We start from the raw sequence: 12,953 nt of genomic DNA, 5'->3' as shown, positions 1-12,953 counted from the left end.
GCCATGTCAATTTTCTTAGCGTTAGTTGGGCTCAACTTTATTTATCTGATTTGTTGGGGATTCCGAACGTACGATGGTTGAATTATTTCACAGATCAAAATATTGCACTCCTTCTGTTATATTTTTAGATAAACTTGATTCCCTGTTAGGAAAAAGGACGTTTGATAATGTACAAATTGGAATACAAGAAAATTTGCTTTCCTCACTTCTTAGTGAAATGGGTGAAATAGAAAGAGTTCTGGGATTTCTGGATGTCCTTGGAGAATAGTGATATTATAATAGAGATGCGTTAGTAGTAGCTGCAACCAACAGACGTGATCTCATAGATGATGCACTTTTGAGACCAGGAAGAATTGATAAAATTGTATACGTTCCACAGCTTGACAAAGAATGCCGGAAAGGTACTCTTCTGGCCTTAGGCTTAGAGATAAAAGGGTTTGAAATAAATGCCAGTATACATAATGATCACATTTATGTATTCTACACTATACCTTCTTGGGGGATTTTTTCGGATTTCTTTTAATATCCGCTCTTATAAATTCCAACTTGACGGTTGTCTTTGAGATTTGAGGCTTGCAGGTTTCGGTAAATTGTGCAATGTTCCCGCTTCATCGAATTTCTTCAGAATTTGCTTTATGGTCTTTATTATGGGTGGTTTAGTTGCAAAAAACTTCTTGAAGTGGTGTTCAATATCTTTTCTTATATCATCAGTCATAAACCAAATTGCGATTTTTATGGTCGAGCAAAGCTTTAGGCGAAAGACTGAGAAGAGAAGTTTAGAATTCAGAATAACGCCAAACATTTTGATCTCGTTTACAAGGGTAAAGGGAATTACTTTAGATTTTGTTTTAATAGCCTCACTAGACTGTTCAGCGTCGGCTTCTATATGTCGAAGTGCCATTAGGTGTGACTGTTTGATGAGAGTCTTCTTTATCGCTGTTATATAGGTTCAGCTTGCTGGTTGGATCTCAGCGCATCAGCGTACGAGGGGGCGCACTGTGGTATTTTTTTGCCCCGCTCTTCCAGGTAGGTTTCGAGTTTAGCCTTTTCTTTCTCTTGCTCAAGGTGTTCATTGAGGAGGATTGTCTCAAGCTTGCTCCACAGAGACAATTTCTCCCTTCAGAGCAGTTGTGGTACAATTGTTTGACCCTTTCATCAGATTTAAGCTTGGTTTTTAAAACTGGCATCTACTCCAAGCCTGTCCCCCTCATGGAATGCAGGGTCCAGGTTTCGAGTGGGGTTAACTTGCTTGGTTGCATTCTTCAGAGCATGTGAGTGACAACTGGAGTCACCTTCTAGGTCAGTTGGGTCACTGACTACGCAACTCTTTCTGGTTTTGGGACAGTCAGCCTCTTTTATTTTTTCTTGGCAGCCTGGCTAGGCTTGCATTCCTTCGTTTCTTCCTGCAGATCAACGATTTGAACTCTGGCAATCTGATTACCGAGATTTCTTCATATAATGGAGATTTCTGTACATTTTGGGCTGTAGGAAACAATAATCGGCGTCGATTGGCAGCTTTCACAAGTCCCGATCAGCGTGAAAAGTTAATCTGGTGGAACACCCAGCGTCAAACGTTAATGGGGGGACACCCTTCCCAGTCAAGAAGAGGGAGAAATGTCTGAATAATGATCAATGGTCTGTTGTTATTCTCTAATGCTATTGATCCTCCTTCCTCCTGTAAGTCCAACATTTCCACGCTTGTCTAACTAGTTTCTGCTACCTGTTGACTGGAATGTTTCCAGCCGCGGAAAATTACTACCATCTAAATTCTACTTCTTTCTCATTATTCACGACTGACATTTGTTTCTCTTCCCCCCTAACTGCACCTGCAAGAGATCTTAGAGGGCCCTCATTAATTTTATGGTCTCTGTCTTTACATTTCCCACAACTGGCCTCACATTTTGCTAAAACGTGATCAGGCAACTGGCAGTTAAAACATTTTGATTAATCAATATAAACTTAAATGATCCCTCCCTCCACATCGAATACTTATTTTCTCAACCCCTTTATAATATAACTAATAACCAATTTGTACCCTGCTATAACCATAACAATTGGTACCATTTCTATAACTGTTCCAAACTTGCCAGACCATAACTGGACTTTTCAAAGATTAACCTGTCCACGCTTATTATGTTACCATATTTTTCTAATTCTTTAGTTACATACTATCTGGAATTTCCAAAGGACATGTCTCAATTATCACATATTTTTTTTTATAAAATTGTGACTAATTTTGGATCAACAATTTCATTCCTTAAACCAAAACCACCTAATAGTTTATCCCTCTTTTCTATATTCTTAGAAGGAAATTCCTATTTTCCATTTACCATAAATATCAAGATTATTTATAACGAAATGGTCTCACCAATTAGAAATCCAGTCAGATGTGGTTATCTCAGTGAGCAAGCCAAAAAAACGGAAATGAAGTGACGTGTTTGCAAACCGTTTTTTATAGGCTCGAATAATTTGCATAATGTGCGACTCTGTAGATCGATTTCTATTGGATACTCAGAATTTGCATATGGATATTCCAGAGCTAAGTTCGTAAATTCTTGTAATAATCAGCAGTTGTTTACTTTTAAACCAGGCATGGACTTTAAAGAATACCATTGAAATTTTGAAATTAGAGAACTTTATCCCGATTAATTCGACCTCATCGTGAAAAATTGGCATTTTCACCAAAAAAGCATTTAAAAAATCCCAGTTCTGGATCCTCACAGTAGATGGACATTTAAAAAAATCCCAGTTGTGGATCCTCACAGATTTGGGCTCTTCGATATTCTGTAGTCGACGAAAGGGCAATTTGTTTTTCAAGTGACTTCATAAATCGAAAAATTATGATATTAGGGTCTCCTGTAAATGATTACGTTTACCCATATATTTATTTGGTCTGTAAATTGCATGTGTTCTCTGGTCGATTTGCCTGTTTGCTGGACGGAAAACCCCCAGTTTCTGAGGATAAAAACCTTGCTATCTACGCCTGAGACCAACTGACTCAGCCACGGAGTGAAAAAAGCCCACTAAAGTTCCCCGCGTCATCGACGGGATTCGAATCTGGGCCTTTTCCACCCAGTGTGTGGAGGACTGTGAAGATACCACTGTGCAACCTACGCAGACACACCATAAATCAGTCAAATATTGACAAGTCTGGGTACCTTGGAGGCCAAGAAAAATGTGCTCATCTTCATCATCATTCTTACGGCCAAGCCCTGTCGTCATGGAGATCTTTTTTCTCCATTCATCCAGAATTTGGGCTTTTTGTTTTGCTTAATTCTAGTTCAGACCGCCTCATCAAGTGGTGTGATTCTTGGTCGTCCTCTGCTTCTTTTCACTTCAAGTTGTCCTAGTACGTTTACTGTCCAATCATCGAGTCTCCAAAGATGTCCTAGGAACCGCATCTTCCTCTTTTTTATGATTTTCTTGATTTTTTTTTTGTTCCTCAGCTACTCTGAGGATCTCTTCATTCGTCTTTTTGTCTCTCCAGTTGATTTTCATCAATGTTCTCCAGCACAACATCTCAAATGCTTCAATTCTCCTCCAGTCTGTTGCTGTTATTGACAATGTTTCACAACCATACGGTAGAATATTCCATATATAAGTTTTCACGAATGTCTTCCTCCTTTCTTTGTTTATTTTGCTTGCAATAAATGATTTCTTTTTCCTAAGTGCTCCATTAGCTATTGCAATTCTTCTTTTTATTTCTGAATGGCTTTTACCATCGTCTTGTATGTTTGATTTATTTGCATTCTTTGTTCGGATTTTCTATTGCAGGTTCTAGGGTCTTCAGCGCATTAGCAACTTAGATCATATTGCGCTGTATATACTATAAGTCCTCTTAGAAACTCGGGTTTGTCGTCCAGCAAACAGAAAATCAACCAAAGAACACACGCGATTAACAACAGTATGCAAGGAGTAATATGGCCTCAGTCGCTGATGCTCCCACTTCTACTACAACAACAGAAAACAGAAATCGGTCGCTTTTCTGGGCTATGCATCTGTGTTAGGAATGTCCCATAAATCCTGTAATGTGCTTTCATGTAAGGGGTCTAAATATTTTTTTAAGGCGTTTTCTCTGGAAATTTTCCTGTCCTTTTCACTTTCCGTGAGGATATTTAAGGATCCTAAACTGCTGGCTGTAAAATGTGTTTCCTTTCATCTCCTCTGCTATGCACATTGAAGGAACCAACTGTTCCAACGTCGCCTGTACCAATGGCAATTTATTTTATTTTACAATTGAAAGGGAATGATTTCTCAGCCTGTGTCTCCTTTCTTGGGGGCTTCTAGAGGTCGTTGATGCAACTGACTTTTCACTGTGAAAATACCCATGTGCACCTACTTCATCAAAGAATTTTGAAGAGATCTGTGAAACTTGCAGCACGTCAGCTAGCAGTGCGAAAGAGACCCAGTACGTGGTACGAATCATTCGATATTTAGGCGTAGGCCTGGAACCATCGCAGTGATCCAGATGGAATTCAAATTGGGGGTATTCAAACTGAGTTGCAGATCACATGCAGCGAATTCGGCCACTCGGGTGGTAACTGGAAGTCACTTTTGTGTTCGGCCAACTACTCCAGAACAATACTGGAAGTGTGACATGGCACATTATCCTGTTGCAGCACGCCTGTTCCAGCAGGTAAGACATCATCATGAAGGCGTGTACCTGATCAGTCCCAGCGGATTGGTAGTTTCTTTCATTCAGAGTTGGTTATGAGGACGCCAAGAGATACCTAAGAAAATATTTCACATACTTAAACACTGCCGCCAATTGTTTCTGTTGGACCAGGACATCGAATTAATTGCTCTAATTTTTAATACGCTCTAATTATTAATTGCTGTAATTTATGTCCGGTTGTGCTGTTTATTTCTTTCTGGCCACTTTGCTACGAGGAGCAGCGATTACAAGGAACGCTGCTTCTCAGTAGCTGCCAATTTCCGTGGAGACGACCACTAATACGCCATGATGAACATGAAAGTTTAATTTTAGCCAATATGGCATCAGTACAAGACCTACGAATTAAGTCTGCTGGAGACAGTTTTTGACTTTGAATATTGAATGTAATCACGATCCAAATCCGAAGCATTCCATTTTTTGGGCATCAATTGCTCTCGATGAAATTGGTGATGAGTGCAAAAGCACAAAGCTCTTGAACAAGGGCATATGGCACAGTTTTGGTCGTTGTGTTGAAAGTCATAGCGTTTGCCAAGTTAGAAATGGTGTTTACAGCATTTTAGGGTGGAATTCTTCGTTGATGTTCCAATGGATTCATTTACAGGCACACAGAACGTTTATCTGACTTGCATGTCGTGACTAACTTCACCCCAACCTGACTCGCAACATCAAATTTGGATGTAGGTAGCTGGAGAAGTGCGATTAATCGATCCTGGTCCAATTGAAATGCAGTCTCAGGGAACACTTCTGTTCAAGAAGCCAGGAGGCCTTTGAGCGCTGAGAGTAGATTGAAATCGCCAATATTATGAGAGGAGGAGTGATGGCAAACTGCGTACCCACATCAATCTTTTTCATATCGAAATTATTGTGTCCCTCAAACGCTACGAACACCAGAAACAAAATAACGAACTTCAATTTGCTGTGGTTTTCTTTCCAACTCTTTTGGGTTGGGTCAGGTATGCGGCTGATCTTTAAATCATCAAGCCAGACAGGTGTTTCAACAAGACTAGCAACGCCGCTCTTAGATGGGAGGGACGATTTGCTTCCATTGTGTGTTTTAGAGTCATGCGATCTTTTGTGAGTTTACAAATGATACAAGAATGTAAGCATATAGAGCATAAAACCGCTCCCACAAATAAAACACAAATACCACACTTTTTTCCAATCATCTGAGCAACTTCTGCAATAGTTTGATTGGTTCCTCCTTGAATTTATGAAAATACCCCCTTCCAAAACAACAACAGATGGAGGTTTGTTTTTACAATCACCCAATCGCTGGCTGAAGGTGATTTTCTGCACATCTGTTCTACAACCATCCTTCCTCAATTTGAATTATACCCCTCACATCTGTGTATTCTGAGCAAGGGGAAGAATAACAACAGTATTGAGTTTGATCAATCCATTTAAAGCATTAAACACCCTCTTGATTTTTTAAGGAGTCCTTATGTGCTGTAATTTAATAACTAGATCGTATGTATAGTTTAGCTTAATTTTCAGCACTCACGTGCGGATTACTATGAGGTGAGTGCTGAAAATTAAGCTAAGCTATACATACGATCTAGCATTAAACACCTCAATAAATAATTTCATAGATCCGACATATGGGAATTCGAAAAAACTTTGTAATTTGCAAAGTATCTTGAAAAAGGTTCAAAGAAAACCTTTGCGCCCCCAACTACGAAAAGCATTGATAAGAAAATGAAAAATCTGAGGTGGCATATATAGAGGGTGTAGACGATATACACACCACAAAGAAGTATCGAATGCATTGACATCAAAAGTTGATTCGCTTGATATTAAATCAATGATCGTTTATTTCTCATCTGAAACTGGCCAAGAAATATAACATCTCTGTAGTTCTCACCACAGCCAAGATTTTCGTCTTCCGATTTGAACGTAGAACACCTCCTGAATCTATAAGGAGAATGTTTATTGAGGAATATAACCTCCCAGTTCAGGTTAAACGGCTAAAAAATCAGAAAACATGCTATTCCTCCTTCCTTATAATGTATTCAACCGCTGTAGTAGTAGTAGTAGTGGCATGTGATGCAAGAAAGCAAGTGTATACGCTTATGCAGCATGAGCGAAAAAAAAATCACACCATTCCCTCCAAATGCCTGTCCAGTTCCTCCTTAAATTTATTCAACCTATCAATTTCCACAATGACAGATGGAAATTTGTTCCAGTAATTCACCACCCGCTGGCTAAAGACAAATTTCCACACATCTATTCTACATCTGCCTTTCCTTAATTTGAATTTATGCCCCCTTAGGTTCGTAATCTGAACAAGTGGAAGGATCCCATCAGACTTCAGCGTGCTGAACCCATTCAAGGCCTTATACACCTCAATCAGATCACCGCGCAGGTGCCTAGTCTCCAGCCACTGCAATTTGCAGAACTTAAGCCTCTCCTGGTAAGAGAATCTCTTCATTCCAATCACCAATCTTGTTGCCCTTCTCTGTACACGCTCGAGCAAATCTACATCCTTCCTAAAATGAGGTCTCCAGAACTGTACGCAGTACTCAAGGCGTGGCCTGACCATTGCCTTACACAGAGGGACAATCACCTCCTTTCCCCTGATAACAAAATTCCTGTATATCATTGACAAAACCCCATGACCTGCCCTGGCAGCCTACCTGCATTGCTCAGAAAACTTCATATCTGACTGCACAATTATTCACAGGTCTTTTTCATTTTCTACCACCTTAAGAGTAGTACCACACAGTTGGTACGTTTCTCTGGGGTTACTTCTACCCATATGCAGTACTTTGCATTTGTCAAGGTTAAACTTCACTTGCCACTTCTTAGCCCATCTGCCCAAATTATCTAGATCCTGTTGCAGTAGCACACTGCCATTACTGTCATTAACAACCCTACCAACCTTTGTATCATCTGCAAACTTCGACATTAAGCCTGATATACCTTCATCAATATCACTGATAAATATACAAAACAACAGTGGACCTAACACTGAACCCTGTGGGACACCACTAATAACATTAGTCCACGAAGAGCAGCACCCATTGATTACCACCCTCTGTCTTCTCCCACTCAACCATCCTTTTATCCATTGTAGCAACTTACCCTTAATACCATTCTGCTCCAATTTGTACAACAGTCTTCAATGCACAACAGTGTCAAAAGCTTTCCTGAAATCCAAGCATATGATATCAAAATTATTTTTCCCATCCAGTTCCTTTGTAACCACATCATAATATCCTATAAATTTGTCAGGCAAGACTTTCCCTTAACAAACCCATTCTGTGTCTGAATTATTGCTGCAGTCTTGTCTAGATGATCCTGCAATGCATCTTTAACCAGTAACTCCATTATTTTATCCGGAATAGAATTCAAACTAACAGTCTATAATTACTCGTGTCATCCTTCGATCCCCCTTTGTGAATTGGGGACACATTTGCACATCTCCAGTCCGTGGGAACCCCCCCCCCCTGAGTCCAAGGATGCTCTCATAATTATGGCTAAGGGTTTGCTTAGTTCCTTTGCCGCCTCCTTTAATATAACTGGATAGATCCCATCCACCCCAGGTGCCTTTCTTATGTTTAACTTCAACAATTTCTCCTCCACTTTGTTCTCAGTTATTACAAAATCAATAAGCTGTCTACCAAAAGGTTGTAGATCCTGCCTACTGGTCCCAAAGAATATAAATCATATCCTTTTCTGAGGAAAAGAGACCCCATCAACAGTCTCAACTAATCTACCCTCCTCTATAGAAATCAATGCTTCAAGGAGACAAGTATAAATACTCCACAGTCGAGGTATTTTCTCAAAATGTGCGCAGCATAAATCGCAATTAGTTAATTTAGAGTGGTTAATGATCACTGTCAAGCTGAGCTTCTTCAGAGAGACCTAGATAGACTTCAGCAATGGTCAAAAAAATGGCAGCTATGCTTTAATCCAACAAAGTGTAAGGTATTACACCTGGGAAACAGTAATCCCAAAAAAACTTATTCACTTGGTGGAGTTCAACTAAAGCCAGTACTGGAGGAAAGGGACTTGGGTGTTACGATACGGTCAGACATGAAATTCTCTGAGCATTGTAAACAGGTTGCAAGGAAGGCCCATGGTGTCCTATCGATGATCTATCTCTACTTTTGCAAGTAGAGATAGGGACGTGATAATCCCATTATATAAGGCTTATGTTATACCACACTTGGAATACTGTGTTCAAGTATGGAGACCGCACCTGAAGAAAGACATCGAGCTTCTTGAAAGGGTGCAAAGACGGGTAACTCGCCTGGTGAGATACCCTTGGAGGAGATTCGATTGAGGTGTTTAAGGCTCTGAGAGGGAGGCATCAGTAAAATGAATGAGGACGAAATTTTCAAGATTATAAATGATGCTAGAACTAGGGGACATGAATTCAAGTTCCGGGGGGAAATGTTTAGATTGGACTGCAGGAAGTTTTATTTTAGCCAGCGAGTTATAAATTACTGGAATAAGTTGCCTTCATGGGTGGTAGAGGCCGACAGTTTGGGGAAATTCAAAGGTCATCTGGATAGTACTTTCGGGTAAGGGAAGCGCATAGGATGATAGGTTTAATTTCCTTTTCTTTTATTAATTATTATTATTTTATTTTTTTTATCATTGTTTTATTTGGTTTTTTTTTTTTTTTTTGGCTGGTGCAGCATAAGCCAGAGGCTTTCTTCCATCATGCCGCCATTACTAATACTAATACTAATTATACTAGTGGCAACTCACGTCGGCATAGTCATCAATCTGATCCCATCAGCCTCCAAACACCAGCGATAAACAGTCCGGGAATGCTCATCCCAACATGGGTCAGGAATCGACAGACTCGAAAGGCTGTCTTCAGTAAAAATACTAGAGGTATGTGCCGTAGAAAGATCCCCAGGAATTATACTGTCAGACTCTTATACCAGAATGTCAGAAGCCTTAGCAACAAACTGGATACCGTTGACCAAATTCTCCTCGCCAGTCATATCGATATTCTCTTTGTCACAGAGACCTGGCTTGATAAACGCCAAGAATTTTTTTATATACTGTGCTCCAGGTAGCTATAAATCTGCTTTTTTACTTCTAGAGTTGGCCAAAGAAGAGACGGTGTTGCCATTCTCTTTAAGAGCTCACCGGCTTCACTTGTTCATCAAGTTTCTAGACAAACACCAGCATACGAAGTTCTTGCTGTTACTCTCAACTACCATAGGGCCATTATAGATGTAATTGTTATATATATATATATATATATATATATATATATATATATATATATATATACCCCCAGCACCTTTTTATGAAGCCATCTATGAAATATCAAACTGGATCATGAACCAGCCACATCCTTCAGCCTAGCACTTTTTTCTGTGGAGACTTTAATCTTCCTCCCCAGCTAGTTAACCTTCATCAAATGCTCCTCTCAAACTTATCTTGTACAGGCTATAAATGATCAACGATCTCCCGACCATCGGTAACAACCAAGTAGATCTCATTCTTGCCTCTTTTCCTTGCATACCAGATTACCTGCCAGAGACTTGTTTCAATTCGGATCACCAGCCAATTGTTGTTCTTTTACACCTACCTGCTCCAAACTTCACTGTTGTGAATTCGACTAATACCAAAGTAATAGTTAGTCCCAGGTTTTTGAGTATTTCTAAATATGTTGAGGCTGCCTCTCTCATCTCGTGGACAGTCTTAGAAAATTGTGATCTCGAAATTGCAGTGAGTTTGCTTACTAGTTGGCTTAAGATGATTGCGACCTTTGCAACATCAAAGAGAATTTCCATCATGCCTCGGCCCAGAGTATGGTGGACTCCCCATCTTAATATGAGCTTCAAGTTAAAGCAGCATCTGCACAAAATGTGGAAGCAGTCGCAAAGTGCCCAAGACAGGATAGCTTATTCTAGAGTGCGCGCAACATTTAACAATCAGAAATCTCAAGCAATTAAGCATTACATGAATAGAACCCTTCGTAGAGAAAAATGTCCCTACTCTGAGCGGCCTTCTGATTTCCCCCTAAATCTTGAACCTGACCACTGGCTTGACTTCATGTCTAGTTTGCCTTGAACACGGAACAATGTCCTGATCTGCATACACCAACTACTGGAATCCCGCCTGACACTCTGTCTGCAGTATCAATCTCCAGGGAACAGCTTATTGCTGCTATTAATTCTACACCAGCTTCTGCTATGGCAGGTGCGGATGGAATGCCCCAATTCATTATCAAATGTCTTAGTCCATATATTTTGGATCCCCTTCTAACTATTTTTAATGCTATTTTGTCAAGCCATTTCTTTCCCCAGCAGTGGACCATCTACATTGCGAAGCCTATACTCAAAATTCAATCTCCTACACTTCTTAAGCATTACCGGCCAATCTCCAATGCCTCAAGTCTTCTAAAACTCCTTGAGAAGGTACTTCTCCCCGTTCTAACTAAACAACTTCCACATCAGCCTCCTCAAATCCATTACTCCCTTCCGCATAGATCCACTGTGATTAACCTCAGCCACCACAGCTCTATCCTCTCTGCGCTTGAAACCCAAGCAGAGTTTGTAGTCACCTTGAAGCAGCTTTCGACTCTATAAACGTTCCTGCATTACTGAACCTACTTTCAAAGCACTATCAGATCATGGAGACACTCTACATTTCCTCACGTCACTCCTTCAAAACAGAAAAATCCAGCTTACTCTCCATGGGCACATATATGAGCGAAGTCTTTCTTCAGGCGTGCCATGATGGTCTAACTACTTCTGTTCAGCGCAAAGAATGTTGTCTGTCTTATATTAATGTATGAAATTATTTCTTTCCACCGATATCTTCTTTATATATTGAAGTGTAAATAACTGTATTTTACTTTGAGTTTTGAGCTGTACTTCCACATATGAATTGCGTTACTTTCAGCATATCGATGTTGTTTATTTATTATTATGTTGTCTTATTGCTGTTGTCCCCTGGTCTGGTGGCCGTGAAGAGCAACATTGCAATGTATCGAATTGTAATATTATCATTATTATTGCAATAAATATTTCTAAGGTTTCTGAAACAGCCTTTAAGGATCTTCAGAAGACGTTTCATGAGATCAATTTGTACCACTTTATCTCGAATGTCATAGGAACGAATGCAGCGTCTTCTGAAGATCCTGAAGATTTTAAGAATCATAAATATTAAGGGATCTGATTGAATTAAGTGTTCATATTTTTGATCATGAAATGGAAGAACAAAATAAACAAAACATCGAAGTTTTTGCAGAATAATTTTATGTTTTATTCCAGTATACATGGGCAGTATATTTGTTGATGAAAGTTAGCCATTTTTGAATATAAAATTCTATTCAAAGTACATAATGGTCAAACATTGTGAAAGGACAAAACTTGAGAGATCTTCTGTTTGAGGAGAGAAGTTGAATATTGGACGGATTCCTCCTGAAAGATTCTTCAACTACTTGAAGATCATTTAAAGATGGCAGACCTAAAGAAAAAGAAAATTTCTATTTGTATTGTACTGCTATATAAAGCACTGGTCCTTCATCAAACAATAAATAAAACTTCGTAAATTTTACCGAAATCAAATAAGATTACACAAGGTATTCTTTAAAAATTTGTGCAAACAGATTTCTCGGTTTGCAATAAATAAATATCAGTAACTTACTGTGGGCAGCCAGGGTCAATGGTGAACGGAATCGGTCCAAATGTTATAGTTAACACCTGAATATAGACTACTACATCGATGGGCCCCTGAAATAAAATGAAATTATCGCATAAAACATTGGAAAAAAACAAATCCCAAAGAACGGTGTTCGTTCAGACATAGAAGGGCAGAGAAGAATAACTTTTTTAAATTGATACTCACCTGACAGTCCAACGGTACTTGAATTACTATTTTAAGAGTACTTTCGCAATTATCTTTGGTGCATGTGGTGACTTGCGCTTTCACTACTTGACCACTTGTTGAACTAAAGGTGGCTGACGCGTTCACTTTTACTGAGGGCATCATTAAAAGAAGCAGGTTGATTGTAGCTAAGGCGTAAAAAATAAAATTTATTTATTGATGTGCATTTGATGTGTAGATTTTGCTTACTGAGATATCACACTATTTATATGCACTTAAAAGAACTCCTGTAAATAAGGGTTTACGATCATCTATCCGGTTGTTAGTATGCTGGCCACAAAACGCTTGTTTTTGGCAAACACTCTAACAACACCGGTTGTCTGGTCTAGCGGATAAAAGCCTACCTTTTCTTGTAAATCCAGATGAATCTTTTGCATAAAAATCTTTGAAATGCACCATCTGGTTTTCAGAATATATA

This window comes from Mastigoproctus giganteus, chromosome 4, assembly GCF_048544385.1.
Source record: "Mastigoproctus giganteus isolate SK-2022 chromosome 4, ASM4854438v1, whole genome shotgun sequence".
NCBI classification, from domain to species: domain Eukaryota; kingdom Metazoa; phylum Arthropoda; class Arachnida; order Uropygi; family Thelyphonidae; genus Mastigoproctus; species Mastigoproctus giganteus.
Note: the sequence above shows the minus strand (reverse complement) of the source record.